The sequence below is a fragment of the Macrotis lagotis genome, chromosome X (assembly GCF_037893015.1).
Source record: "Macrotis lagotis isolate mMagLag1 chromosome X, bilby.v1.9.chrom.fasta, whole genome shotgun sequence".
Lineage (NCBI taxonomy): Eukaryota > Metazoa > Chordata > Mammalia > Peramelemorphia > Peramelidae > Macrotis > Macrotis lagotis.
Genome location: NC_133666.1, coordinates 636,475,778 through 636,503,321, shown reverse-complemented (window position 1 = coordinate 636,503,321; position 27,544 = coordinate 636,475,778). Strand labels below are relative to the sequence as shown.

Genomic DNA, 27,544 nt, shown 5'->3' with positions numbered 1-27,544 from the left:
ACATGGGGCCAGTTGACCTCAGAGATCCCTAGCAGCTCCAGCTCTGTGAGAACCTGGAGCTGTTGGTCCTTTGGGGTTCACTGACTGATGAGGGGAATCCTATTTCCTGTCCCTGCCGACAGCCCCACCTTATACCTCATTAACTTCCTTGGTACTCATACTGTTTGTGAAGCAGGTAGTCAATGTCTAGGCACCCTGGTTATGGAGCATCCACCTGGATGCCTATCCATATTGGACACAGCTATACACCTGTGTATATGTGTAGGCATACATGTCTACTCAATTATTTCCCCAATGGATTTTCATTGTATGGAGGAAATGTGATATAAAACACAAAATGATAGCTGAACCATGTAGACCATCTAAAAGTTTGTTCCCTGGGCTCATCTCACTGATACGACTGTTTGTCCTAAGACCCATGTATACATATCCAGATGCTCACCTACCCTCCATCTCAGAACATACACTCAAGAAGGCATGGCAAGTGATGGATGGGTGAACCACAAAAGGGTCCCACATTTAGCCACAGGCAGTAGACAAGTGACACAGGACACAATGGCATTCAGTGATACACAACCACAAACTGTCCCACAGATACAGCCACCGCATCACACAATCCTACATGGTCACACAATTTTACAATTATAGATACTGGGTATCATGCTCCGCCATCCATCTCACATGGACCATTCCCTTGCAGTCCCACAAATTGTACACAAGCATAATTCTGCCTCATACAATTGTTCACAGTCACACCCAACCTACATATGATTCCAATCAGCCTATGTAATAAGCCAGAGCAGCTGGTGTTTCTGTATTTCCCCAAGAGGTTTCGAATCAGCCCTGCCCAGGCCTATCCCCGGGGCAGCCTCCATGGGTCATTGACCACCTCATCTTCTCCCTTACCCCCCATTTCCCAGGCAATAGATTTAATTTCCTCTCCTATCTCTTCCATAAAAGGCTAGACTAGGGGCCAGGCGTCTTGGACCTAGAGGTGGGTCCTGGTGGGAGCAGCTTCTAGCCCACACCGGTCCAGCCAGGAGATCCTACTGCCTTCGATGATAGTGGTGCTAGTGGGGAGCCAAAGGTGGGTGGATGGGGAAGAGAATGGCAAATAGGGGAGGGGGTTGTCGGGGTGGGGCAGCAAATCCCGAGAGAGAAAATCAGCTTCAACCTGGGACCTGAAACTCACTCACCTGGAGCGGGGATCTGGAGAGCCTGGCCAGGGCAGACTGAGAGAGCCTGGGAAAATCAGAAAGATCTTCACAGTCTGGAGATGTGTGAGCTGGGGGAGCTGTGCCCCCGAAGGCGGATATGACTGAAAGTGTTGAAGAGACAGACACAGAGACAGACAGAGAGGGAGCTGGGAGGAGAAGGGGAGGAGGGCTGTGGGGGTTAACCCCTTCAGGCGCAGGAGCCTTTCTCTGGACAGGGTCAGGGGTCAGTCAGGAAAAGCAGATGGCCAGTTTTTGGGGTGGGGGGGACCTGACACAGTTCAGGGGGTGGGGAGAGAGGAGAGGAAGATGGGGTTAAAAGCTCTCACGCCTAATTAGTTCCTTGTTATCTCTTCCTGTAAATGAAATACTCCGGGGCCCAGAGAAACTGAGGTGGAAATTCCAGGGGAGGGGCTGCTAACTAAACAGACAGATGGAATAGGGCCCAGGAACCCAGAAAAAAAAGATTCCATTGCCCGAGATGGTCTATGGAGCCAGGACAAGCTTAAAAATAGTTCTCTCATTCCTGGAGTCAGGCTGAGTTTACTACTGATAGGGCCAACAGGAGGAGGGAAGGAAGGGGAAAAGAGGGGTCAGGGCTGTGCCTAAGATGTTGGGGGCTGCTCACAGGAGTTCATGAGAGGGGGCTGCAGGAGTGACTTGGAGGAAGTTTCCTTAAAAGCATCCGTAGTTAACCAACTTCCCCTACCCCTCACCTTTGTTGTGCTTCCTTTGGGCTTGGGGTGCTAGTAGGGAGCTGTCCTAAGAAGCTAGGCAGCTGGGTCATATAGAAATAAGAGGACACTGGTGTTTGATGTGGGGTGGTATTCATGGGGTCTGGGTGGGGAGAGTCCCCATCACAGACCCCCTGGCCTTGGCAGGGAGGGGTACTCCCATAGGTTAATAGGGGTCGTTTCCGTCTTCCCAGCGGTTGGTAGGGGTAGGGAGAGTTATAAATAGCCCCTTCCTGTCTAATTGTGCTGAGAGGGGAAGGGGTATTGGTTTTTTGCTTCTGTTCCTCTATCTTTATCTCTTAATTTCTCTTAGTCTCTGTCTTTCACTGGTTTTATATCTGTGTCTTTGCTTTGGTCTCTCTCTCTCTCTCTCTCTCTCTCTCTCTCTCTCGATAAACACTTGTTAAACTTCTACAGTATACAAGGGTCTACATAATCCTGCTCCTTTGTGCTTGCCTCAATTTCCCTGAGGGTCCATCTTCTCTTCAGGTTTATGTATCTGTTTCAGTCCAACAGGGGGGATCCTTAGATCGAGAGACCTTTCAGACTCCTGAGTAGGAAAGTAATTTATCCTTCTCTCTTGTTCCCACCCATTCCTTAGAACTCCTCAGGTGAGAACCAGATAGAGAACCCAGGAATGTGGGACCCTGGCTAATGAAATGCAGGTAGAATGTCCTCTGAAGAAGGTAAAATTATTGCCCCTCCTTCTCCCTCTCCCCCTTCTTGAGCAGAAGGGCACTGACTAGAATGAGGTGGGGCATGTAGAAGAGGGGACACTGGGGCAGCCAGGACTGGGCAAGAGGGAAGATAAAAGATTCCATCTCCTGGAATCTTCTGGAAGCAGCCTTCTCTAAGGAAGGCAATAGGGTTATCAGAAATGGTCAAGAAGGGAAAAGAGAATAGAGAAATAGCTCAGTCTAGGATGGCTTTACGTCACCTTGACCATGCATGCAAGCCACCAAAGGTCAGAGATGGCACCCCAGGATTAGCCTTTCACCAACCAGCTGTCCCTTGACCCCGGCAGCTAAGTGGCCCAGTGGATAAAGCCTGAATTCCGGAGAGCGGGGGTTCAACTTGACTCTTGACTTGCCTCTTACCAGCTGTGTGATCTTAGGCAGGTCACTTAGCCCTGACTGCCTCACCTCCAGGGCCATCTCCAGTTGTCCTGATTTTCATGTCTGGCCACTGGACCCAGGTGGCTTCAGAGGAGAAAGTGAGGCTGGAACTTAGCATAGTAGCCCTTCATTCACACCCAGTTCACATGCTTGCCACGGCATCACCTCCCTGATGCCATGGTCTTCTTCAACAAGGAAGGACAGAACATTATTATTCCTTGACTCAGGTTTGGGACAGGAGTAGGGTGGACTAGAGTAGCTTTCTTTGCTATGCCTATCCAAGCTTCATCTGGGACCTGGACTCTTCAACTCCCATAGGAGAAAGGGGAATTTCTCAGTCCCTTCAGAGACCTGTTTGCATCCTGGGTCCCTCTGGGAGAACAAGGTTCCCAGGGTTCCTTCCTCAGCTCCAGCCACCCACTCCGGCTCCCTAGGGTTAACATTCTAGTTCAGCTTGAGGGACACATAGGAAGTTTCCCAGGGAGAATCAGGTTGATGGGAGGGGAACCCTCTCTTGGCCTCACCCCTCCCTTGCAGCCCCAATTGCATATGCCCATCTCTTCTTCTTGGGTCTACTCACTAAGGGTATAGGATTGGGCTTGGATCCAGGCAGGAACCTGGTACATGGGGGTGCCTGGTGCATCCGGGAGATAAAACCTCAACAACAGGAAGCTCTTTGGGGAGGCCCACGCTTGAGGAGTGCAGCCTGGGGTGATGACTAGCCCAAGTTTCAGGTCAGGTTAGGAGAGGCAGATGGTTGCATAGAAAAGCAATGCCCCAGTGGTCCTTCTTGTCCAGGTCCTTGTTCTCATCTCCTCCTGTCTCCTCTACTAGCTTGCCCTCCCTTTTATTTCTAGTATTCTGTCTTTTTTCCATTTACTAATTCCTTCCCTGTTCCCCCATCTCTAAACTCAATGACTTCCATTCTCGTTCTTAATTTATGAGGTTATGATGTCTTTTCTAAATTAGATGACAATTTTTTCTCAGTAAGTATCCTTCCTGACCTCTTCCCTGCTTTGGACATTATGGATCATCCTCTTCTCCTGGCTACTCCTTACGTGTTATTCACTCTTTTGAACTCTTTCACCATTACTTCCTAGGATTCTGTGTTGCATCTCCCTTACTGTGGGCATCTCCCTAAATTCTTTTGCTTTCTTTCTTCTACAACTGTACTCTGAGAAATCTCATCAATTCCAAATCTATTTAATTGTTTAATTCTTCCAAATTTAACAAACATCATGTAAAATGAGCATTTCTACACATCTAGTAAAACAGAACAAGGATTGTACATGAAATCATGAATCCATTATGTACAACTCACTTTTCTCTTAAAATCTTTATTAAATCAACATATAACTTTTGAAGCAATCCTGCTTCTCTGTGATTATTTCTGACCTTCCTTCCTAGAGGTACTATTATCTTTATGTAGATGGCTTCCAGTTGTATATATCCAGTTCCAGTCTTTCTCCTGAACTCTAGTCCTCTGTCAGGCACCTCCAATTAGCTATCCCATAAGTATCCCAAACTCAACATGTCAAAAACAGACTTTTCCTTTCCTTTCTCCAAACCTACTCTGTTTTCAAACATTTCCATTTGTGCTCAGGGCATCATTGTCCTTCCAGTCCCTCAAGTTTACAACCTTGGCTTCATTATTGACTCTCCCCTCTCCCCCTTCCACGATGAAATTAGCTGACCAGTTATGTTGATTCTAACACCATCACATCTCTTGTAAGTGTCCCCTTCTTTCCACTTCATAGCAATCCATCACCCCAGTTCAGGGCACTCTCATTTCTCACTCAAACTATTTTGGTACTCCAGGCCCTTCTATCCTCTACAATCTCTTGAAGTTTGTCCAAGTTCAAGTTTGTTATTTCTAAGACACTCTCTATGCATCTCATCCTCTGCTGTCCCTTCAATCTTTTCCCAAAACAGGGTCTTTCCCAGTGAGTCCTGTTTTGTCATTATTTAGCCAAAGTATTTCAAGTTCATTGTCTAGCTTCTATGTAAAGCTCATCAGTGCTAAGGGAATCACTACCTACCCTAGCTGCCTAACCACTTTGAGACAACCTAGATTTCTTGGAAGATTTTTCTTTTTGGGGGGAGGGGGGTGGCAAGGCAATGGGGTTAAGTGACTTGCCCAAGATCATACAACTAGGTAATTATGAAGTGGCTAAAGCCAGATTTGAACTCAGTTTCCCCTGACTCCAAGGCTGGTGCTCTATCTACTATGCCACCTAGCTGCCCTGGACATTTTTTCCTTAGAGAAAAACAAAAATATTTCTTTTTTTTTAAAAAAAAAACTTGCTATTTTTTTTTGATTAGCAAAAACATTTCTATCCATACTTTCAGTTTATAGGTTTAGAGCTAGAAGGGTCCTTAGAAGTCACCTAATACCATTCTTCTCTCATCCCTTCCTCTCCATTTTGCAGATGAGCAAACTGAGTCCCAGAGAGGTTAAGTGTCTTACACCGTGAACAAGATTGTGGCCCAGCCAGGACTCCAATCTGCATCCTCTGACTCTCAGTCTCTGGAGTATTCCCCTGAATTACACTGACTCCAAGGTAAACTCCACTCCCTCAGGACAGTTTCCTCAACAATCTTCAAAGGGCCTCCCCTTGCTAGTCATTTTGCTCTGGGACTTTCTCCAATACCCAAAGACCAGCTCCTGAAAATGGAAGCCTGAAGAGGGGAAGAGATGAGGCCAAGATTAAGGTAATTTTTTAGAAGAGGTAGGGGTGGGCAGCAACCAGCTGGTAGTGGCTCTGAGAGCAGATTGCTAAATTTTCAGTGGGAACAGTCACACTGTGGAAATCAGCAAACATTACAAAATTAGTACTTGATTTATTATTTTGCTGATTGAATAGATTTAAGAAGGTGATGGAGAAAACATTAATATTTCAGATTAAAGTTAAAAGTAAAAAAAAAATGAGATTTTTTGAGAGCTAGTTGTTAAACATTTAGCCCTGAATTGAGGAACCCCTGATTTTCTACTTTTCAGCAGGAGCTTCAGAAGCAGTGCTGGGAGCTTGGAGGAGGCTGGCTCACAGAGCAGAAAAACTTCCTGGCTCCCATCCCTTGAGGCCCCTGACATTATTGATGATCTGGGTGGCTCTGACAGGCCAGACTTGGCTGAGGTTTCTTGCAGAAGGGGGGAGAGGGAGCCCACTGACTGGAAGGCTTAGGAGGCAGTTTGAGGCTGCAAAACAAGTCTTTGACTGATGTCACTGCCTCCTGTCAAAAGGGAAAATTTCCTCCTGGGAAAATCCTGATCCCTGGAACCCTACTACTGTTAATAAGGCATTATCTGTGGTCCTGGCTTCTTTGAGGGTGGGTGGGCTGCTCTCTTTGGTGGGAAATGAATAAAAAAGATCTGGCTGTTTCCCCAAAGGGTTTGGCTCATAGAGAGTTAGCCTGGAGTTTTTGCCATGTCTCCTTCCCCACACCCCACTTATTCTAGGGAGTTGGGGCTTGGGAACTAGATTAGAATATGGAGGCCAGGAGTTTATGGGGCTTTTTGCTTTTCTTTCCCCTGGTACGTAGTAGGCATTTTATAAATGCTTATTGATTGATTGAATGGTCCATCAGTTCATCCTTCTACCTCAAGAACTCCAAAATCTTAAGAAGCTAGGAATTCTGAATTGATTCAAATTCAGGAGGTGGGTGAGTATGTTCTGCCTATCACAGAGTCTGTGTTGGAGCCAGAAGATAACTTAGAGAGTCTCCCTACCCACTCATTTTACAGATGAGGAAACTGAGGTCTAGAGTAGGGAAATAAGACTTGACTAAAAAGAAGAGTTAGATTTGAGCTCAACTTTCTAGAGTCAAAATCTTTTTATGCTATAGATCCTCTCCAACCAGCTCTCCTGTTGATCTATCACCTTGCCTTCCATTTGAAACTCCCCAGAGATGGTGAACTCATCACCTCCCAAGGCTGCCATTTTAGTGATGGGATGCTTTCATGGAGAAGCCATTCTCTTCATTTCGAAGAAATCAGTTTCCAGGGGAATACCTTCTACTTCTCCTAGTTTTAACCTCTGAGGCTCATCCGAACAAGAGAGAAGGGCAGCCCTTCCTTCAGCTCCTTGAAGACAGCAGCCCCCTCCTTCCAAAGTCATCTTGTGGTAGGGGGCAGTCTGAAGACTCATTCAAGCTTGGTAGAGGAAGACGGCATTCCTGATCTATCCCTGGAAGACCATGATCTGAGCTGTCTCCTAACAGTGCAAGTTTACTTCATTGAGTCATTTATATTCTCTAATCCAGTCTTCCTGGCTCATTCTGGGTTCTTGATTGTCACTAAGTCAAAGGTCAGAGTCAGAGGCTCAGCCTTGGTTTGTGACTCAGTCTTCCACCTATTCAGAGTTTTGTAAATGAAGTTAAATTTCCCCAGACCATGGTCGCCCCCTCTTCTCTCCTCACTGTCCCTCCAATCCACAAAACTTCTCTCTAAGGGGGATGAGGGGTATATTGTGTGGGAGCAGGCAGTAAGGAAGGATCAACCTAACAGGTCTATTGGCAGGAGAGTTGGGGTGGGGGTGGAAGGGTGTATGGAGGAGGGAAAGCTGCCAACTATTTGTGAACACACAGATACCAGAGGGGAAAGAGATCAGAGATGTCATCCCATTTCAGGAACCAAGGGGAGGGATAAAGAAAAGGCAGGGAAAATAAAATGATGTGGGAGATGGAACCCTGGCTCAGGTTCCAGACACAGTTGTGTATGCCACCGACTTGTTGTGTGGCATGGCTGAGTAATATCTTGGCCTTCATTTATGAGCTGGTTGGAAAAAAACCCCATAATTGTGCCTGGTTCCCATCATTGAGGGAGACAGAAAATCCAAATCCTAGTCAACCTAGATGATTGGTTGTTGGGAAAGTCTAGGTTCCACCTGAGCAAGACCCATTTAAACCTTTCTGGCTCCTCTGGCTCTGACTCCCTCCTGCTTCCACTGGGCTCATTCCAGAAACTTTGGCCCTAGCCTTCCTCCAGAGAAATGATAGATTCTGTTGCTTTGGGATGAATCAGAGGGTGAGGTTGTCAGGGGTGGAGATAGAAATCTAGGTTGGATGAATGAGAGGTTTAGGACTATTAGAAATCATGATTATGGTTTAGGATTATTAGGAATCATGATATTCCTGCCTCCTCCTCCTTCATTTCCTCCTTGAAGTTTGTTCTTTCAAATTAATCCAACTACATTTTAGCAAGTCATGGAAGCCTGGGAGCTCAACCCCACTCCCCAGTCTCCCAACCCCACTATGTGCTCTTGGGTATTTCTTTTATTTTTTTTTTGCAAGGCAAATGGGGTTAAGTGGCTTGCCCAAGGCCGCACAGCTAGGTAATTAATTATTAAGTGTCTGAGACTGGATTTGAACCCAGGTACTCCTGACTCTGGGGCTGGTACTCTGCTGCACTACCTAGGCGCTCTGGGTCTTTCTTTATTCTATCAGGGAGCCTCTCTTTCCATTTCTTGCTTCAGTCACCTGTAACTTTTTGGGGATTCCCAAAATCTGTTTGGCAGCTAAGTGACATAATAGATAGAGCTTGGCTTGGAGTCAGAAAGACCCAAGTTCAAATTCTGCTTCAAACATTTCCTCATTTTGGGACCCTGTCTGCCTCATTTCTTTCTGTTATAAAATGGAAATAACAACAACAATAATAATAATAATATAATAACAATATCAATAACAAATGATAATACCGCCATACAATTATAAGGCCTAGATGAGATAGCCCATGTCAAAAAGGGAGAAGGGAATAAATATTTATGGAGTACAGATTATACTCCAATCACAATTATACTCCAATCATCATTTACAAATATAATCTCAGTTGATGTTCACAATCTATGAGATAGGCCCAACATTCTATTTTATAACTTAGTACCTATGTAATAACAAAACAAAACATATATAAAAAATTTTGCAGACCTTAAAGTGACTTATGGATGCTAGCTATATTCTATTATAATTATTATCCTGGGTGGGGAGGAGGTAAAATGTGGTATAGTGGAAAGAGCCATGTTTGGAACTTTCTCCTTTTCGATTTCCTTACTCTGTGAAATAAGGGATTTGGACTAGATACTCTCTAAGATGGACTTTGGTCTTCTGTCATTCTGTGTTTTTAAACAGCTTGGGAAGTTCACTGAAAAGTCAACTTCCCATAAGGCTATGGCTAGTATTGGCTTCCCTCTACCTGGGTAGAGATATTTGGGTATCTCAACCGTCCCTACTGACCTCTGCCCCGGCAACTAGTGATGATGGTAGGACACATACACCTTGAATGCTACCAATGGTCCTGCCCCTTGATTCTATCCAAAATAACCTGAGTTAGGAGTTAGTAGTTTTGGGTTCTGGTCTTGATTTGCTCTGGGACCTTGAACAAGTTGTCTCATTTCTCCATTTGCCCCATCTCTGTTGGGTTGTAGTCCAAATCCCAGATTCAAGTCAGAGATTTGCCACAAGCTCCCTGTATAAGCTCATTGGTTCACAAGGCTAAAAAAAAACCTGAGCAGTTGAACTAAGATTTCAGGAGAAAGTGAGCAGCCTTCCTCCCAGGAGATCCGGGTGGTCTATCACTTAAGGAAGCATTGCTCTCTGATCTGAGCCTGGCTCAAGTGGTTGTGCCCTTGGGATTTGAGAGCTTCAAGAGTGTCTGGGAAAGCCAAGTGAGTTTTTAATCTTGGAACACATCATTAACACCAGAGAGCCTCTGTTTTCTGAAATAACTTTTATACATACACACTTTTGCATTCTCCAGGCCTCAGGTAAAAAAGGTTCCTCATGGGGCTAGAGGGAACACTGCCCCTAGTACCTTACAGGTAGGTCGTTGTATTTTTAATGGTTTATTGGTGGCTTATTACATTTTCTTGATTTCTCTCTCATCAGTTTCAGTAGCTTTTCTCTATTAGTATTTATTGCTAAATTTAGGGGTTCCAGGGGCCCAGTCTCTTCTCCTACTAATTGTCTTTAAGTTCCCTCCTGGGCAGCCAGGTATGGTTTTACGAATAATCTAGGGCAGTTTCCACAAACACCTGGGTGAGAAGGGCAGGGAGGAGAGAGAAAGAATCACACATTCATCCTTGCACTACTTGTGAATTAGGGAGCTATGTGGTACAATGGGTAGACACCTGCCCTGGAGTTAGGAGGACTTGAGTTCAAATCCAGCCTTAGACACTTGACTCTCATTAGCTGTGTGACCTTGGGCAAGTTACTTAACCCTGATTGCCTCATATTCAGGCCATTTCCAGTTGCTCTGATTCATATCTGACCACTGGACACAGATGACTCTGGAGGAGAAAGTGAGGCTGGTGACTTAGCACACGCCCCTTCACTCAAATCCAATTCAGTTGCCTATCATGGTATCACCTCCATGCTGTCATGGTCTTCTTCAAGAACAAACAATTTGTGAATTAGAGAAAAGATTTATAATCCCAGTCCTGATTACTCACACTCTGGCCTCATTGCCCCCTCCTGACCTTGGCTGCTGCTATTTTCCTCTATACTTACTTTTCAATCTTCTCTATCCTACAGTTTGGCTCACACCCCACATTCCCAATGAACCCTGCCCTGACCGCTTTCTTCTGCTCAAACCTATTGAATTATCTTCCTCTCTGACCCCACCCTGTCTTGTATTGGTTAGAATTCTGGTCTAGGAGAAATGACACCCAGTAATTCCTATACCACCACAAATACCAACTAACTTGATGATCCTAGGTAAGTTATTTAATTTAAGGTCTAGATTCGCTGTAAAATAGAGTTGAGAAAGTATGTATTTCCTATCTTATGGGTTGGTAGAGAAGACACTTTGAAAAAATTTCAAGAACTACATTAAAGTGGATTCTTACTCTTGAGGTCAGTCACCCCCAACCAGACTAAGAGGACCTCGTTGAAAGCAGAATGTTTGCAAGGGACTGGAAGAGGGCATCCAGTCCACTTCATTTCCTGAATAGAAAGCCCACCTTTAGTATCCTTTTACAGGTTGAGCCTCTCCTGAGATGCTTTTGGACGTGAGGAACTCATTATCTGGTCCCTTCTTGAATATTTCGTTACTTAGCCAAGCAACACATTCTACTTTTGGACAGCTTTAATTGTTAGGAAGTTTTTTGCTATGTTGAACCAAAAACCTTCCTTTCTGCAACTTCTATCCATTGTCCTGAGTTCTTCCATTTGGAGCCAATCAGACAAATTCAAATGCCTCTTTTCCATGACAGTCCTTCAGATATTTAAAGACAATGATCATGTGACCCTTTAGCCTTCTCCTTCCAGACTAAACATTCCCAGTTTTTCAAAAGATCCTTATATGGTATGCTTTTATTTTGGGATTTCATTTAACTTGTCAGATAGTTTGTTGATATTTATTAAGCATCTACTATCTGACATTGTGTAGCCCCAATTAGGGATTCAAAGAAAGGTAAAAGATGGTTCTTCCTTCTTGAGTATCCCCCATTCTGATGAGGAAGACAGCTATGTACAAACAAGATAAATAGAGGATAAATCGGGTATAGTGTCAGAAGGAAGGCACTAAGATAGAGGAGGACTGGGAAAGTGGGATGTTAGGGAGACAAGAGGAAAGTCAGAAGGTGGAGAGGTGGAAAGAAAGAATTCCAGACAGGGAGAACAATCAGTGAAGATGTCTGGAGATGGGTGACAGATATCTTGTATGTGGAAAACCAAGGACTCCATTGTCACTGAAATGCAGAGTATATGTATGTGTAGGGGGGGATGTGTATGAGGGAGGAAGCTGGAATAATGCAAAGTGGGAAGGGGGTCAGGACGTAAAGGGCTCTGAATGCCAAAAAGATGATTGTCTATTTGCTTCTACAGGAGCATAGGAAATAGGAAACCTCTGGAATTGAATGAATGGGTGGGTGGGGGAGACTTGGTCAGACCTCTATTTAAGGTTTCTTTGACAGTTGAATGGAGGATGGATTGACTTGGGAAGAGATTTGTAGCAGGAATATCAACCAGCAGGCTATTAGGTGATAAGAACCTGTATTGGGGTGGGGAGCATTGTCAGAGGAAGGGAGTTGTATGTAGAAGATAGATGGTACAAAGGTATAAATGGTAGGACTTTGTAACTGATTGGAATGGGGGGTGAAGAGTTAAGAATGACACTTAGGTTATAAGCCTGATGGTACCTTTGATAGTTATAGAGAAATTAGGAAGAAGGGAAAGTTTGAGAGGAAAAAAGAGTTCACTTGGGTATCTTGAGTTTTTTTAATGATATTTTATTTTTTTCTTTGGTTACAATTTGTAACATTCATTTAGAAATTTTTTTTTAGTTTGAAATTTTCTCCCTCCCTCCCCCATTCTGTCTCTTCCTGAGCAATCTGATATAGGTAATACATGTTCAATCATATTAGCCATGTTGTGAAAAAGGACACAGATTCAAAGAAAAAATTGAAAAAAAATTACAGGAAGTGGAAAAATAGTATACTTATATCTGTATTTAGACTCCAGTAGTTCTTTTTCTAGAGATGGATAGCATTTTTCATCATGTTTATTGTTTATTTTGTTTATTTATTGTTTCGTTTATTTATTGTTTATTGTTTATTTCGTCATGTTTATTGCCAAGCCCTTGGAATTGTCTTGGATCATTGTTTTGAGAATCATTGAGAATAGTTAAGTCATTCACAGTTCATCATCGGAATGTTGAGGTTAAGAAGCCCATGGGACACATAAACAGTTCAAGACGTCTAGGGGCAGCAAGGTGGTGCAGTGGATAGAGCACTGGCCCTTGAGTCAAAAGGACTTGAGTTCAAATCTGGTCTCAGACACTTAATAATTACCTAGCTGTGTGACTTTGGGCAAGTCACTTAACCCCATTATCTTGCAAAAACTCCCCCCAAAAACAAAAAAGAAAAGCCTTTGTGAAGATGTGCTATGGCTAAAAAAAAATGTCTAATAGACAATTGAAGATGGAAGAGAAGTTAGGGCTGGATAAGTAGACCTAAGATTCATTAGTATAGAAATGATCATTTAAACAATAGGAACTGATGAGATCTCTAAGTGAAAAAAAATTCAAATGGAAAAGAAAAGAGGGTCTTGAACAATGCTGGGTGATACCTATGATTAACTTGTGACTTAAAGGAAGATCTAGCAAAAGAAATTGAGAGGTAGTCAAAGAGGTAGGAGGAGAGCCTGAGAATATGAAGATGAATAATTGATTTGTGAGGTAGGTACTTTATTATTCTCATGTTATAGTGGAGGAAACTGAGGCAGCCACACATTTGGTGATGTATCTGTGGTTACACAGCAGTAAGTTTCAGAGGTCACATTTGAACTCAGGTCTTTCTAACTCCAGGTCTAAGACACTCCTCCACAAAAGTTTCTCTTGAGTTAAGAAGAGAGTTAGAAGAAAGGAAGAGTACACACCTATTTTAGAAATTCTTCTCAAGTAGTTAAGTCACCAAAGGGGGGAGAGAAAAGAAATGAAAATTAGTGAGGATGGATTGACCAAGTAAGCATTTCTTTTGAGCCTGGGGGAGATTGAAATGTTTCAAGGAAAACAGAAGCAGCCAGTAGACAAGGAATAATTGAACATTAGTTCAAGCTGGTATAATTAAGGGGGCAATCTCTGGTGGAAGGGTATCACTTCGGCATTCCATTTTTCCATTGGCAAGAAGAAATAACATTTCTTCTTGTGAGAGAGGAGTGAAGAAAGAAATAGTGGTAGAAGGCCTCTGACCGTTGTGATATGTGGGAAAGAGGATGAATTCCAAGAATGACTTCAATGCAGCAAGTTTCTCAGTTGAGAGGGTGGGGGGAGCTGGAGCAGAACCATGGAAAATTTGGGAAGGATGTCAATATGTTACTTGAATCCAATAATACATGTGCATGTATTCACATACACATATAATATACACTTTTATACATACATTCAAATATATGCATTCATGCACAAAAATATACACAAATGTAGCTCCAAATTTCATTTCTCTTTTGAATGCCAGTCCCATATCATCAATAGGTTACTCCCATTAGCATCTCACTTGAACTACGTTCAGTATGTCCAAAATAGAATTCAGTTTTCTTCCCATTTAAACCCACTTCTGCTCCAAAGTTCCCTAATTCTACTGAAGACATTATCCTCTTTACAGAAATCCAGATTTAAAACCAAGACTTCATCTCCATCTCCAATCAGTTGCCAAGCCCTGATAATTCTACCCCCACAGTTTTCTTACAGTTGACCTTTTCTCTCTGTTCACATGGCTGCCACTCCAGTTTAGACTTTTGTCACCTCTTTTTTGGACTATTTAAACCATTATTAATAGGTTTTCTGCTTTCAGTCTCTCCACTTTCCAATCCATCTTCCAGTGAGTCAGTCAATAAACATTTGTTTTTGTTCGTTTAAGTCATGTCTAAATCTCCATGACCCCATTTGGATTATTCTTGGCAAAGATTCTGGGGTGATTTTACCATTTCCTTCTCCAGCTCATATGGCTCAAGAGAAAACTTAGGATAACAGCGTTAAGTGACTTGCTTAGGGTCACACAACTAGCAAGTGACTGAGGCCAGATTTAAACTCAGGAAGATGAGTCTTTCTCATTTCATGCCCATTGTGCCACTTAGCTGTTTAATAAATAAATGTATTTATTAAGCACCAACCACCGTGCTAAGTGCTGGAGATAAAAAATAAGAAAAAGAGAGCCAATCCTTGTCTTCAAGGAGCTTTCACTCTAACAGAGGAAGACCACACATAAAGGTAAGTTGAAAAAGGGAGGAGAGTTGAGGAGAAGAGGAAGAGTGAAGGTAGGAAAAATCCAGAAAAGTTCAACCAGAGGGGAAATGAAGAGATGGCTGACTGGAGCACTTCCTTACATGGAGATTTGGAGTTCTTTGCTCTATGATCAAATTAAAAGGGCCCCGGGGCAGAGGGTATGAGTGAGCTGGGAAGGTCAAGGCTGCAGCTAGCTTGTAGGATGCTGAGGTTCCTGGATCCTCAGTTCCAAGGAGTACCAATGGGACCCAGCTGTCAAAGTTTTCCTCTGACACCATTTTCCTCTGCTTCAAAACCTTCAATGCCAGCACTCTGGCCACAAAGATAACTTTAACCCACTTTTCAGACATTTCATATTGCTGTCTTTCAAGCATTATGTGTTCTCCTAATACTGATCCCTGAACTCAACATTCCTTCTCCTTTTGCATAATTGTTGTTTAATGCTTTGAGAACTTTTCCTGAATCTTTTTTACCTTGCAAAATCCTTGTTCAGTCATTTCAGTAGCATCTGACTCTCTTTGACCCTCATTTGGGGTTTTCTTAGCAAAGCTACTGGAGTAATTGGCCATTTCCTTCTCTAGCTAATTTTACAGATGAGGAAACTGAGGCAAACTGGGTTAAGTGATTTACTGAGACTCACACCACTAGTAAGAGTCTGAGGCTGGATTTGAATACAAATCTCCCTGACTCTGGGTCCTGTCTTTTATCCACTGGGTCACCTTGTTCTTAGAATCATTGGTTTTCTTCAAGACTCAGATCTTACGCTGTTTATTGTGGGAAATCTTTCCTCTTTCTCCTCATTGTTAATACCATTGCTCAACTCAAATGATCTTATAATTACTTACCTGTTTGCAAGTTGTATATACCAGAAGAGTGGAAGCTTCTTGATGCTTGAGGCTGTTTTGTGCTTTTCTTTCTTTTTTTTTCTTTTCTTTAGGATTTTGCAAGGCAATGAGGTTGAGTGGCTTGCCCAAGGCCACACAGATAGGTAATTATTAAATGTCTGAGGTCGGATTTGAACTCAGGTACCACTGACTCCAGGGCCGGTGCTCTATCCACTGTGCCACCTAGCTATCCTCTTTGTATTTTTCTTTCTAAATTCACTGAGGAACTCTGTTCCTTGCACAGAAGTGGATAGCAAATATTTATTGATTTTTCAGTGAATTCTTCATGTTTTGTTTGTTTGTTTTGGGTTTTTTTTGCAAGGCAATGGGGTGAAGTGACTTGCCTAAGGTCACACAACTAGGTAATTATTAATGTTTGAGGTTACATTTGAACTTGGGTCCTCCTGACTTCAGGGTAAGTGCTCTATCCACTGTACCACCTATCTGTTCCTGAACTCTAAATGTTAATTCTGTTTTTGCTCCATGAGATCCCAGTGGGTCAGGAGGCAACATCAGAGGATACTTAGGTCATTGGACATGGGCTTTTCTGCTTGTTGGAAGCTTTTTTCCTAAGGGTTGGACTGTGGAGGGCTTTCCTTCAGATTCAAGAATCTGTGGTTCTGTGATGATTTATTCATGTGGCTACCATCTGAAACCAAATCCCAAGATTAGGGACACTCTGACCTTTCCAGGGCAGCACCGGTGTGAGCATCAACACCAAGGGACAAAGGGGGAAAAAACTATGGTTTCTTTTCGGTTCTTCTTCCTTGATTTCTTCTCTCTCCTTCCCAATTTACTGGAAGACTGCCTCCATTTCTGCTGTTATGTGTCCCTTCTGGAGACACATGGGTAGGGAGTTAGACTTGAAGTGAGGATGCTATGCCTCAAGACCCATTTCTCTAAGGTACATGCTGCATAACTTCATGATTGTCACTTTAGTTGATCTCAGTTTTTCCACTTGCTAACACTGTGTGATGATCCACTATGATAGATTAAGCCTTTTGTATTGGCATAATGATCAAAGACAATTCTAAAATGCTTTGTGATGGAAAATACTATCCACATCCAGAGAAAGAACTATGGATATGAATGCTGACCATAGTATGCTATTTTCATTTTTTAAAAATCAGTTTTATATTTTTTCTCCTCATAGTTTTTTCTGCTTTTGTTCTGATTCTTTTTTCACACTATGACTAATACAGAAATATTTTTAACATGATTGTATATGTATAATCTATAACAGATTACTCACTGTCAAGGGGAGGGGGAAAGAAGGAAGGGAGGGAGGGAGAAAAATGTAGAACTCAAAATTTAAAAAAAATGAATGTTGAAAACTATCTTTACATGTAATTGGAAAATTTTTTTAAAAAAATTGAGGAGCTCCAATGGAGCTATGATTGTGATATGGGTATTCCCTAAAATACATCCCTTTTTGCCCATCTTTTATAACTCATCCCTGTATTCCTATAACTCTGTCATCAGGTGTCCAGCCCTATAGATGCCCTGGGCCTTCTTAGTTTTAATGGATTTCAGTCTCTCCACAACACACTTCTACCCTTTAGGTAGCCATCACTTTCAATTTTTCATAGAATGTGGGGTCCTGAGACTCCTGGCCATCTGCCATCACCAAAGATATTGATATGTAAAAGAGGGAAGGATTTGAGGACATGCATGTGTCTTAGAATGTTCTGTCTCTTTCTGTTAGATCATTCCTTATCATCTTCATTTCTTTGCTTCAGGAAGAGGCCTTGGAAAAAATTCCAATTTCTTAAAGATAATAGTGATACAGGGGATTAAAAGGTGGATATGGTACCTTGTGGATCATGTAGTCACATTGTTTTTAGACTTTTCTAAAGGTCACATTATCTGAAATTAGAACAGAATTCAGGATGTCCATACAGCTGTGGTTTTTTATTCTTCCTGTATCTTGGGGGTTGTGAAAGGAAATTGAGCTATTATTAGTGGTAGTGAAGCCACAGATGGGGAAGAGGTAGCTGAACAGGAAGACTCCCTGGGGTATCCTCATGGCTAACGGCATGGATTAGGAAGGGCTGGAAGCATTAGGCTTCCAGCAAGCCAAGTTTTGCCCTCTCCAAGGGGAACAGAGTCTTACCTTTTACACCTTTGGATTGGGACAGCACCCACAACAGTCAGCCTCTCCATGGAGCTGAGGTGGGAGAGCAGGATGGGGCTGTCATCTGTTGTTCTTTTCCCAAGCCAACAGAATGTCCATAACAAGGAAAAACAGGCAGCCTCCTGGGGAGAAGGGTCTGGCCTCCTGCTGGAAGGACACAGGGTTCTTACTAAGAACAGGAAAAGGCTCATTAGAAAAATCCTGGCTTTACTGTTACCACTACTCAATTCCCACATCAGAATCCACCAACAATTTCCTCTTTTCCTCATCTACAGCTCAACCTCCTCTCCCAAACACACACACACACACACACACACACACACACGCCTACTGGACACTCCCCATTTCTGTTGACTTCAGCTTTACCATCTGCAAAAAGTATACACATGTAGAATAAAATAATACATGTATGTACATATACAAAGACCTTTTGCCTAACTCAGACTTCAACTCCCAAAGGTAATTGCTCTCCCTCAAGGGCCAGCCAGGACTTCTATAGCAGCCAAAGTGGCCACCACTTGACCTTGGTCTTCTCCAGGTAAGCTCCTTTTCCTTCCTGCCACTCAGAGGTCTACAAACCACTTCTACCATCTTTGGTTCATGAAGGTCTTTTGCTAGTCTAACCTATGTAAAAAGTGGTCAACCAAAATGTCGTCCACATCCAGAGAAAGAGCTGTGGAATCTGAATGTAGATTAAGGTATACTATTTTCATTTAAAAAATTGTTTTATGCTTTTTTCTTTCTCATTTTTTTCCTTTTTGCTCTGATCTTTTTTCACAGTATGACTAGTATGGAAATATGTTAAACATGATTGTATATGTATGACTTATGTTAGATTACTCCCTGTTGTAGGGGAGAGGAGAGAGAAGGGAGATGGGTAGAAAAATATGGAACTTAAAATCTTACCAAAAATGAATGTTGAAAGCTATGTGTAATTGGAAAAAAAATATTTTTTAAAAAAATGACCATTCATTTGAAGGGAATCTAATTATGGAACTTTAAATTAGAAGAGAACTCACAGGCCTTAGAGTTCAAACCATTTTCAAAAGGAATCTCCATCATAACATACTCCACCCATGGTTATCTCATTGAGACTTCCAGTGAGGGTGAGTTCACCCTTTCTTGACTCAATCCATTCTATTCTGGAACAATGCTAATTGTTAGAAAGATTTTCCTCGAATCATGCCTATTTCTCTCTTTTGTGGTCAATAAATAACTTGGATCCCTCTTCCATATGATAGCCCTTTAAATACTGACAACCTCCATAAATGTGGCCATCTAGTAAAGAATTAAAATAACATGAAGTTAATCTCCAGTGTTTGTCCTAATAAGGGACAAACATTAGCCTCAAGAGTTTAGTCTCATGAAAGACTAAATAGAATTAGATTAACATACACAAATATTAAGATTTTTCTAAACTTGCTGATTATGCAGATGTGCATGGGGCCGGCTAGAAGACTTAACCCCAAAATAGAATTTTCGAGAGGAATTCTTATATAATTCCACTATCAGAAGGTGGGATCTGAAAAAGCTCCTTCTGGTTTGTCTGTCAAGTAATATGCCTTGCAGGATGGAGCTGGATATTAAGCCAAGAGGGATGTCCCCTCCCAACTCAGGACCTTTGTGCCATATCAGTTATATTAAGACCTCTACAAAGCATGTGAATCTTCCCCCTCCAGGAAGTTGGTGCCACTCAGTGACCATTAACACAATGGAGAGATTTCTATTTGTTATTGCATGATATCAGCAGTTCTTAAACACTTCTCTCTTCTTCCCCAAGTTTTTCTTCTCCAGTCTAACCATTGCAAGATGGTGATACAGTGGATAGTGCCCCAGCCTTGGATTTAGGAGGACCTAAGTACAATTCTAGAAATCAGATACTTCCTAGTTGTGCGATCCTCACTTAACCCTATTTGCCTTAGTTTCCTCACCTGTCAAATGAGCTGGAGAAGGAAATGGCAAAAGACTACACTATCTCTGCCAAGAAAACCTCAAATAGGGTCACTTAGAGTTATATATGACTGAAATGACTCAATAAGAACTCAAGCCCTACCTCAAGCTAGTCATCTTTTTCTAGAAATGCTCCAGCGTATCAATGTTCTTAATCTGTGTTGGCCCGAACTTCAGCTGTATATGATCTGGCCAGAGAAGGGTACAGGGAGAGGCTCAATCACCTCCTTATTCCTGGAAGGCACCAAAGCTGAGTTTTGAGGAAGTGAAGAAATATAAAAGGCAGAAATGAAGAGTGTTTAACTATGAGGAAAGGAGGAAAACCTGTTCTAGTGCTCAGATATTGAATTCTAATTTTAGTGAAATATCTAGTAATATATAAAGGAAGGTCATGGGAGAGAAAACTGGAAAGATGAAAAGAACTTTGGAAATCAGGATAAAATTACATTTCATTCTACAGGCAACAGAAGCCATTGAAAGCCATTGGTTAGGATCCTCCCATTGTTAAATAGTATCAATAACTAACATCCCAGTTCCATTTAAGCACTTCTCGTTGATTAGCTTTTTATGAAGAAATTTTACTTCAAACTCATAGTAATAACAACTCTGGGGGGAATACACTCAATCTTAGCACAGTTGCTATGTAACATTGATGCCCTGGAATTGGTTCTACATCCAAATGTGGCATGACTGAGATGAATACCCAACTAATTGCTCAGCTGAGTCTTGAAGGTCACTCCTTCCTTGGTCCTCAACACTTCCATACTGAGATAACTGCTGAGGCTGGCATGAACTCCCAGAAGCATACTCTCTTAACTTTTCAAAATTCACAAGGTCAGAGCCTCCAGTTAAATCTCCATGTAAACCAGAAAAGAACAAGGACCCCATATCTGCCTCAGTAGGACAGAAGGTCTAAAGCCTCTGCCATTATGACATCTGTCTCTGGAAACTATTAGCCAAGGAGTCAAAACAGGAGTGAATGGCCCAATAGAATGACCTGGGCTCTGGTCATTGGTGTCTTTTGGAAGGCACCCCTAATTTCTCCTGCATAGCCAATTCAAAGACTTCTAACCACTGAGTGCAACCAGTTACAGAACATCTATACATGCTCCAAGGTCTTTCTGAGACCCGCCCAATATAATCATCAGAAGCAGGCTCTACAGTCTTACCAACTTCCCAGGGCCTGGGCTAATATTCTGGCAATCCTCAATGGAATATTATTCCTAGGTAGTCATCCCAGATTCTACTATGTCTCTGGGTTGCTTATAACATCAATGGAACCAGAATCTTGGAGATGGAAGAATGAACAAAGTAATGGAGGAATGGATAGTTTTATTCGATCCTATGTGTGAGGTATTGTGCTAAACACTGGAGATAAAATTAGAAAAGCAAGGCATCTCTGTTCTCAAAGAAGTGACATTCTAATGGAAGAGACCAGACTATCTAACCTAACCATTTAATTTGATGGAAGAAGCCTGGAGAGTGAAAGAGATTTGTCCAAGTTCCTCCCTTCTCTTGACTTAGACCAGTGAGTTTCCCACTGCACCATATTGATCATTCTAGAGCTATTTTATCTCAGAGACAACTTTCTGAGCTTATAGCTATATTCTGAACATCACTAGAGGAAGTTACCCAGCTGTATTGACTGGGTTCATAAGAGACCTGAGAATTTAATAGAAGGGGCTTCAAATTCCAAAAGGAGATGGGGAGAAAACAATTTTATTGACTTTTCAATATGTTCACTAGTTGCAGAGGGGCTGCTGGTACTGTTCCAGTGTTCCATTTGATCAATGAGGGAATTCTAGCCAGGTATTTTTTTCTCTCATCCCCATTGAAGGACAAAGCCTACAACTAGGGATGCCTTCAGCTAGTTTATATGGTGGGTTAATCTAATTGACTTAATAATGATTTTCTACAAGTGAAAGAGAATTGTGTTTATCAAAGTGTCAAGTACAGTTTTGGAAAGGACTTAACTATTGTCAAGAGGTAGTTAAGTGTCTCAGTGGATTGAGCACTGGACCTGGAGTCAGGAAGGTCTGAGTTCAAATCCAGCTGTAGATGCTTACTAGGTGTGTGACCCTGGACAAGTCACTTAACCTCTGCTTTCCTTAATCCAATGGAGAACGAAATAACAAGCTACTTCAGTATCTTTGCCAAGAAAATGCCATGGACAAGCATTGATGCATTCTAGTCCAAAGAGTCATGAAGAGTCAGAACCAAATAAATGACTGAACAACAAGTTGTCAGAATCCAAGAGAAATATAAAGACTGAACTCCACAGTGTCCAGGACATTCAATCTGTATTCTGTGTAATTAATGCTCAGGTGGTACGATGATTAGAGCGATAAAGTTGGAATCAGAATAACTTGAGTTTGCAAACTTTCTCCCTGTGTGACCCTGGGCAAGTCATTTGACCCTATTTGCTACAGTTTCCTCATCCTCCCAGGTTTGATGTGAGGATAAAATGATATAATATTTATAAAGTGTTTTGCAAACCTTAAAACACTCTACAAAGGCTATTGTTATCATTAATAGTGTTAACTTCATTTGTAATATAACAACACAATGGTAATAAGAACGACAATAACAGTCTCACCTGACTCAAAGTTGACTCCACGGACAATCAAGCTAGGATCTGGGATGACTAGGAATCCACGGCTGGGGATTTCCAGAGAGATGGAATATTAACCCAATTCTAAGAGACCCTCCCCTACATCACTAGATGAGCTAAGTATTTTCTGGTGCTCCAAGAGTCATATCGTTTTTCTGCTGTTGCCTGTTTACTCTTGTGGTATTGAAGGCTTCCCAACTCTCCATGGATGGCACATTTGTTCTCCTCTGATCCCATCCTTGTAGTCTTTATAGTCCAACAGAAGGGGAGGCAGAATGATATCACAGATGGACTGTAGGTTCTGGAGTCAGAGAGTGGGGTTCAAGTCTTGAGGTATGACCTTAACATCTCAATGCTCTTTCCAACTCTCTAAGGCCATGCATTGCAGAAAAGGTGCTGACCTTCCTTGGTAGCTCACCTGGGAATCCCCTTATACCAGTGAAATCACAGGCTCAGTCCCTATCCCCAGTGTTGCATATTAGACACCAGCTAGACAGAAGAATGACCAAGGGGAGCCATAGGGTATAGAGCACTGGAATTGGGGTCAAGAATACCTGAGTTCAAATCCAATTACAGATACTTATCAGCTGTGTGACCCTAGGTCTTAGGTTTCTTATCTGTAAAAAAGGAAATAATAATAGTACTTGCCTCCTGGGATTGTTATGGGCATAAATGAGATAATAATTATAAAGAGCTTAGCAAGCATGTAATAGACACTATGTAATTGTTAGCTATTATTAATTATTATTATTATTATTATATGGGGAATTTGGAAAAGAGATCACAAATTTGAAGTGCAAACCTACTATAGGAGCCACAGGGAACTTAAACAATCCACATATCTTCTGCTGTCCCTTTTTTTTCTTTCCAAAAGCAGAATAGCTGATAAATTTATGGTTTTCTATAATGACAATTTAATCTTTTAAAGGTGGAAAATATGACAAGTAGTATTGCTATTCTGGACCTGATACTAACCCAAACAGAAGAACTGATAAGTAAAAATGACAAGGGCCTTGATAGAGAGGCATATGACCCCTTTGTGAAATAATTATTTTTTTTGAAATAATTATTTTTTTTTAGTTTTTGCAAGGCAAATGGGGTTAAGTGGCTTGCCCAAGGCCACACAGCTAGGTAATTATTAAGTGTCTGAGGCCGGATTTGAACCCAGGTACTCCTGACTCCAAGGCCGGTGCTTTATTCACTACGCCACCTAGCTGCCCCTGAAATAATTATTTTTAAAGGAAAAAACTGAGCTAACGTCTTAGACATTTTAGATTTTGTGAGAACAGATTTCAAGAGGTTCAGAGAAAGCAAAAGGAGGTCATTCTTGCAGTCAACTCAAGGGGCATAAGAAGCTCTTGAGAATGAAATTCTGAAGATGCAAGTTAAAATTATTCCGATGAGGAAAAGAAGAAGTTGGCTAAAAAGACTAACAGCAATTCACACGAAACCCATCAACCAACTCAGATATTAAAAAGGACTTGTCTGTAAGAGAGAAGGCAGCTAGGGTAGAGTTCTAGGCTTGAAATCAGGAAGAATTATGCTCCTGAGTTCAAACACTAACTAGTTGTGTGACCCTAGGCAAGTCACTTAATCCTGTTTAGAAGGAAATGGCAAACCACTCTGGTGTCTTTGCCAAGAAAATGCCAAATAGTATCACACAGAGTTGGATGTGAAGAAAATGCCAAATAGCATCACACAGAGTTGGATGTGACTGAATAACAACCACACCAACAACAGCAATAATACAACAATAATGTAAGAAGGAAAGACAAATTACAGCAGAAGAATACTAACATGTTCCTTTAAGAATAAAGTCAGGAATATGGAAGGTAGTGATGAATTCTAAGGACTAAAACAAAGTTAGTTTGAGGCATCAAAGAAGAAATATGACCACTTAGATGTATGATATTATGGTAGTAGAAGTTTGAACTACTCAACCCTAAGTTTTTACTGTTTCTTTCCCAAGGAGAATGATAGAATAAAACTTAGCAGTAGGGAGTGGAAGCTCAATGTAAGGAAATAGAGTTCCAGACAAATTACTTCTTCATATACTGAAAGTAGAAGGTATGATTGCTGAACTGCTGTAGCTGACCTCTGAGAGATCTTCAGGAATGTAAGAGGGACTCCAGGACCTAAAAGAGAAGTCTAAAATGGTTTTTGCACAAACAAAACCGATGCAACCAAGATTAAAAGGAAAACAGAAAGCTGGGAAACAATGTTTACAGCTAGTGTTTCTGATAAAGTACTCATTTCTAAAATATATAGAGAAGTGAGTAAAATTTATACAAATACAGGTTATTCCCCAAATGATAAATGGTTAAAGGATATAAATGGGCAGTTTTGAGGTGAAGAAATTAAGGCTATCTATGGTCATATAAAATGCTCTAAATCATTATTGATTAGAGAAATGCAAATTGAAATACATCTAAAGTATACTTCATACTTATCAGGTTGGTTAAATGACAGAAAAGGAAAATGATAAATGTTGGAGGGGATATGGGAAAACTGGCACATTAATTGTTGGTGGAATTGTGAACGGATCACCATTCTAGAGAATAATTTGAAACTATGCTCAAAGGGTTATAAAACTGTTCATACTCTTTGATCTGGAAATACCACTACTAGGTCTGTATCCTAAGGAGATGATAAGAAAGGAGTAAAAAGACTCATGTGTACAAAAGTATTTATAGCATCTCTTTTTGTGGTACAAGGAATTGGAAACTGAGGGAATGACCATCAAATGGGGAATGACTAGACAAGCTATGGAATATGAATGTGATGGAGTTCTATTGATCTGTAAGAAAGGATGAATGGGTGGACTTCAGAAAAGCCTGGAAAGACTTACATGAATTGATGCTGAGTGAAGTGAGCAGAACCAGAAAATGGTACACATTAACAACAACATCCTGAGGAAACCAACCATGATGAACATAAAGACAATTCCCAGAAACCTTTATGGAAAATGCCATCCATAGCCAGAGGAAAAAACTATGGAGTCTGTATGCAGAGAAAAGCATAGTATGTTCATTTTTTAAAGCTTCTTTTATGTTTTTTCCCTTGTAGCTCTAATTCTTCTTTCACAACATGACTAATATGGAAATATGTTAAACATAAACACGTTAAACACAATTGTACAACCTATATCAGAATACTTGCTGACATGGGGAGGGGGAAAGAAAGGGAGAGTGGTAGAAAAATGTGGAACTCAAAAGCTTGCAAAAGGTGAATGCTGAAAAGTATCTTTGCATGTAATTGGGGGAAAATATTAGTGTACATGTTTAACCTATATCAGAATACTTATCTTGGGGAAGGTGGGAAGGAAGAGAGACAGGGAGCAAAATTTGGAACTCAAAATCTTACAAAAATGAATGTTGAAAACTACCTTTACATGTAATGGGTGGGTGGGGAAATATAATATTAACTGAAAAAAAAGAAAAAGACAAATGATTTCCTCCTCTTTAAAATGCATTTTGAAAACGTGACAAGTAAGCTTGCCTTGATCCTAGCAAAATATTAGAACACATTATGAGATGGTAAGTATTGTTCTTCCATCTTTTTTGGGGGGGCGGAGCTTTTGCAAGCCAATGGGGTTAAGTGACTTGCCCAAAGTCACATAGCTAAGTATTTGAGGTCAAATTTGAACTCAGATTCTCCTGACTCCAGGGCTGGTTCTATCCACTTGCAGCACCTAACTGCCCCTTATTTTTACTTCTTGAGGAGGGCCAATAACACCAGAAAGGTGATGTCTTGGCTTGGAATTTAATTGGATCTAAGACTTGGAAGTGAATTGGATTTAAGTGAGTCAGGACTATTCAAAGTCACCAGGCTCACTCTTTCCTACACCTTCCATGGAAGTTTATTGACAAGATGATTTGGGAGGTCTTGACCTTTTTAAGCCAAGGTCTTTCCCAGTCTCAGTTTATCTGAGGCAATGCTTCACTCAGTGATTAAAGGCTAGGTTTATGTAAGGTGGCCTAGTTTGCCTTCCCAAAAAGAATATGAAGGGAAAACCCTCAGAGTTTCTAGCCAGAAAAAAAAAGACAAAAACCCAAAACAATTGCTATTTGCATTCATTGTATGAGAAATTGCTGAGTGTCAGGTTTCCACAGGATATTTCATTTGGTGAGAGCCACAGGTAACTTAGAACAGAACATCACAATTACACCTGGGTCAGATGGCACAAGCATCCATGCAGGAATGTGGAAGTAAGGGGAAAGGAAAGGTAAAACAAAAATGACCCTGACCAATAATGGAACAGGCAGACTTCTTTAAGCATGACTAGAAGGCACCTGTGCCTAAACCAGCTCAAACTGGGATGGGAGTCAAGGGGGGGGGGTGTCTCTGACCTGTCACAAGCACACATGCTTAATAAGCTTCATGCACATTAACTTACCCTCTGTGATGAATGAGGCTCATTAACATAACTGGTGCCTTATGATTGAGGGAGGCAGAATATATTAAGGGGTGATATATAGGACGGATGTACCCCTGATGACTAGGACCTATCTTGGCTTTGAAGGGAGGGGAAAAGGCTTTCCAAACCATATATAAGACTGCACATGCTGCTAGTCATTGTACTCTTCACATTTCCTGCAGGAAATATAAGATAAATAAGTAATTCTTCTGTCTCTCCAGCCTTTCATTTTCAGGAGCCAGATCACCCCACTTTGAGAAGGGAATTTGGGGGTTCATTTCTAACAATTCGCGGGCTCCTCGGGATTCACAATATCCTGCCCCCACCAGAAACAGGAGGAATTCAAGCAGCCCCTGTTTTCTTTTTGACGGGCCCCCAGAGGATCTCTAAGGTTCCGGAGATCTCGGTGTTGGCCAGATAGAGTGATTGAACGATGAAAACCCATGGTGCGAGGTCCTCCAAGGCAGGAAGCTTGGGGACTAGAGTGTCAGGTCCAAGTCCCCATCCCGGGGAGCCCAGCTCGAACGGGTTGTTGCAGGTGCAGTCTACTAAACATCCTAAGAGACCTAAAGCGAGGGGGGGTTGCCTCCCAAGCATTCCCCCAAAGAGCCTCCCCAGGGAAGGTACCCCGGAACCCAGATTCGGGGTCCTGTGCACGGAGCACGGGGGAGGATTGGCTCCAGGACTTAAATTGTAGGTCTTTGTCCTGTCTCGGTGTCTGGATTAGCTGTTTCCAGCTGTCTGTGCTCTGATTGGCCAATTTTTTTTTTGG

At 41.8% G+C, this 27,544-nt stretch overlaps 1 protein-coding gene and 1 long non-coding RNA gene across 2 annotated transcripts in view; one reads left to right on the top strand and one right to left on the bottom strand.

Annotated features, from left to right (window-relative positions):
* Nucleotides 1–1,279, bottom strand: part of TBXA2R (thromboxane A2 receptor) — a 46,250-nt gene extending 44,971 nt beyond the window's left edge. The window contains exon 1 of the mRNA XM_074204144.1: nt 1,197–1,279. The gene's annotated coding sequence lies outside the window, so the exon portion shown is untranslated. The remainder of the gene's footprint in view (nt 1–1,196) is intronic.
* LOC141500730 (uncharacterized) lies at nt 861–27,544 on the top strand. The gene is made up of 3 exons (XR_012472018.1): nt 861–1,087; nt 5,493–5,775; nt 6,907–27,544. It is a non-coding gene; the product is annotated as an uncharacterized LOC141500730 (long non-coding RNA).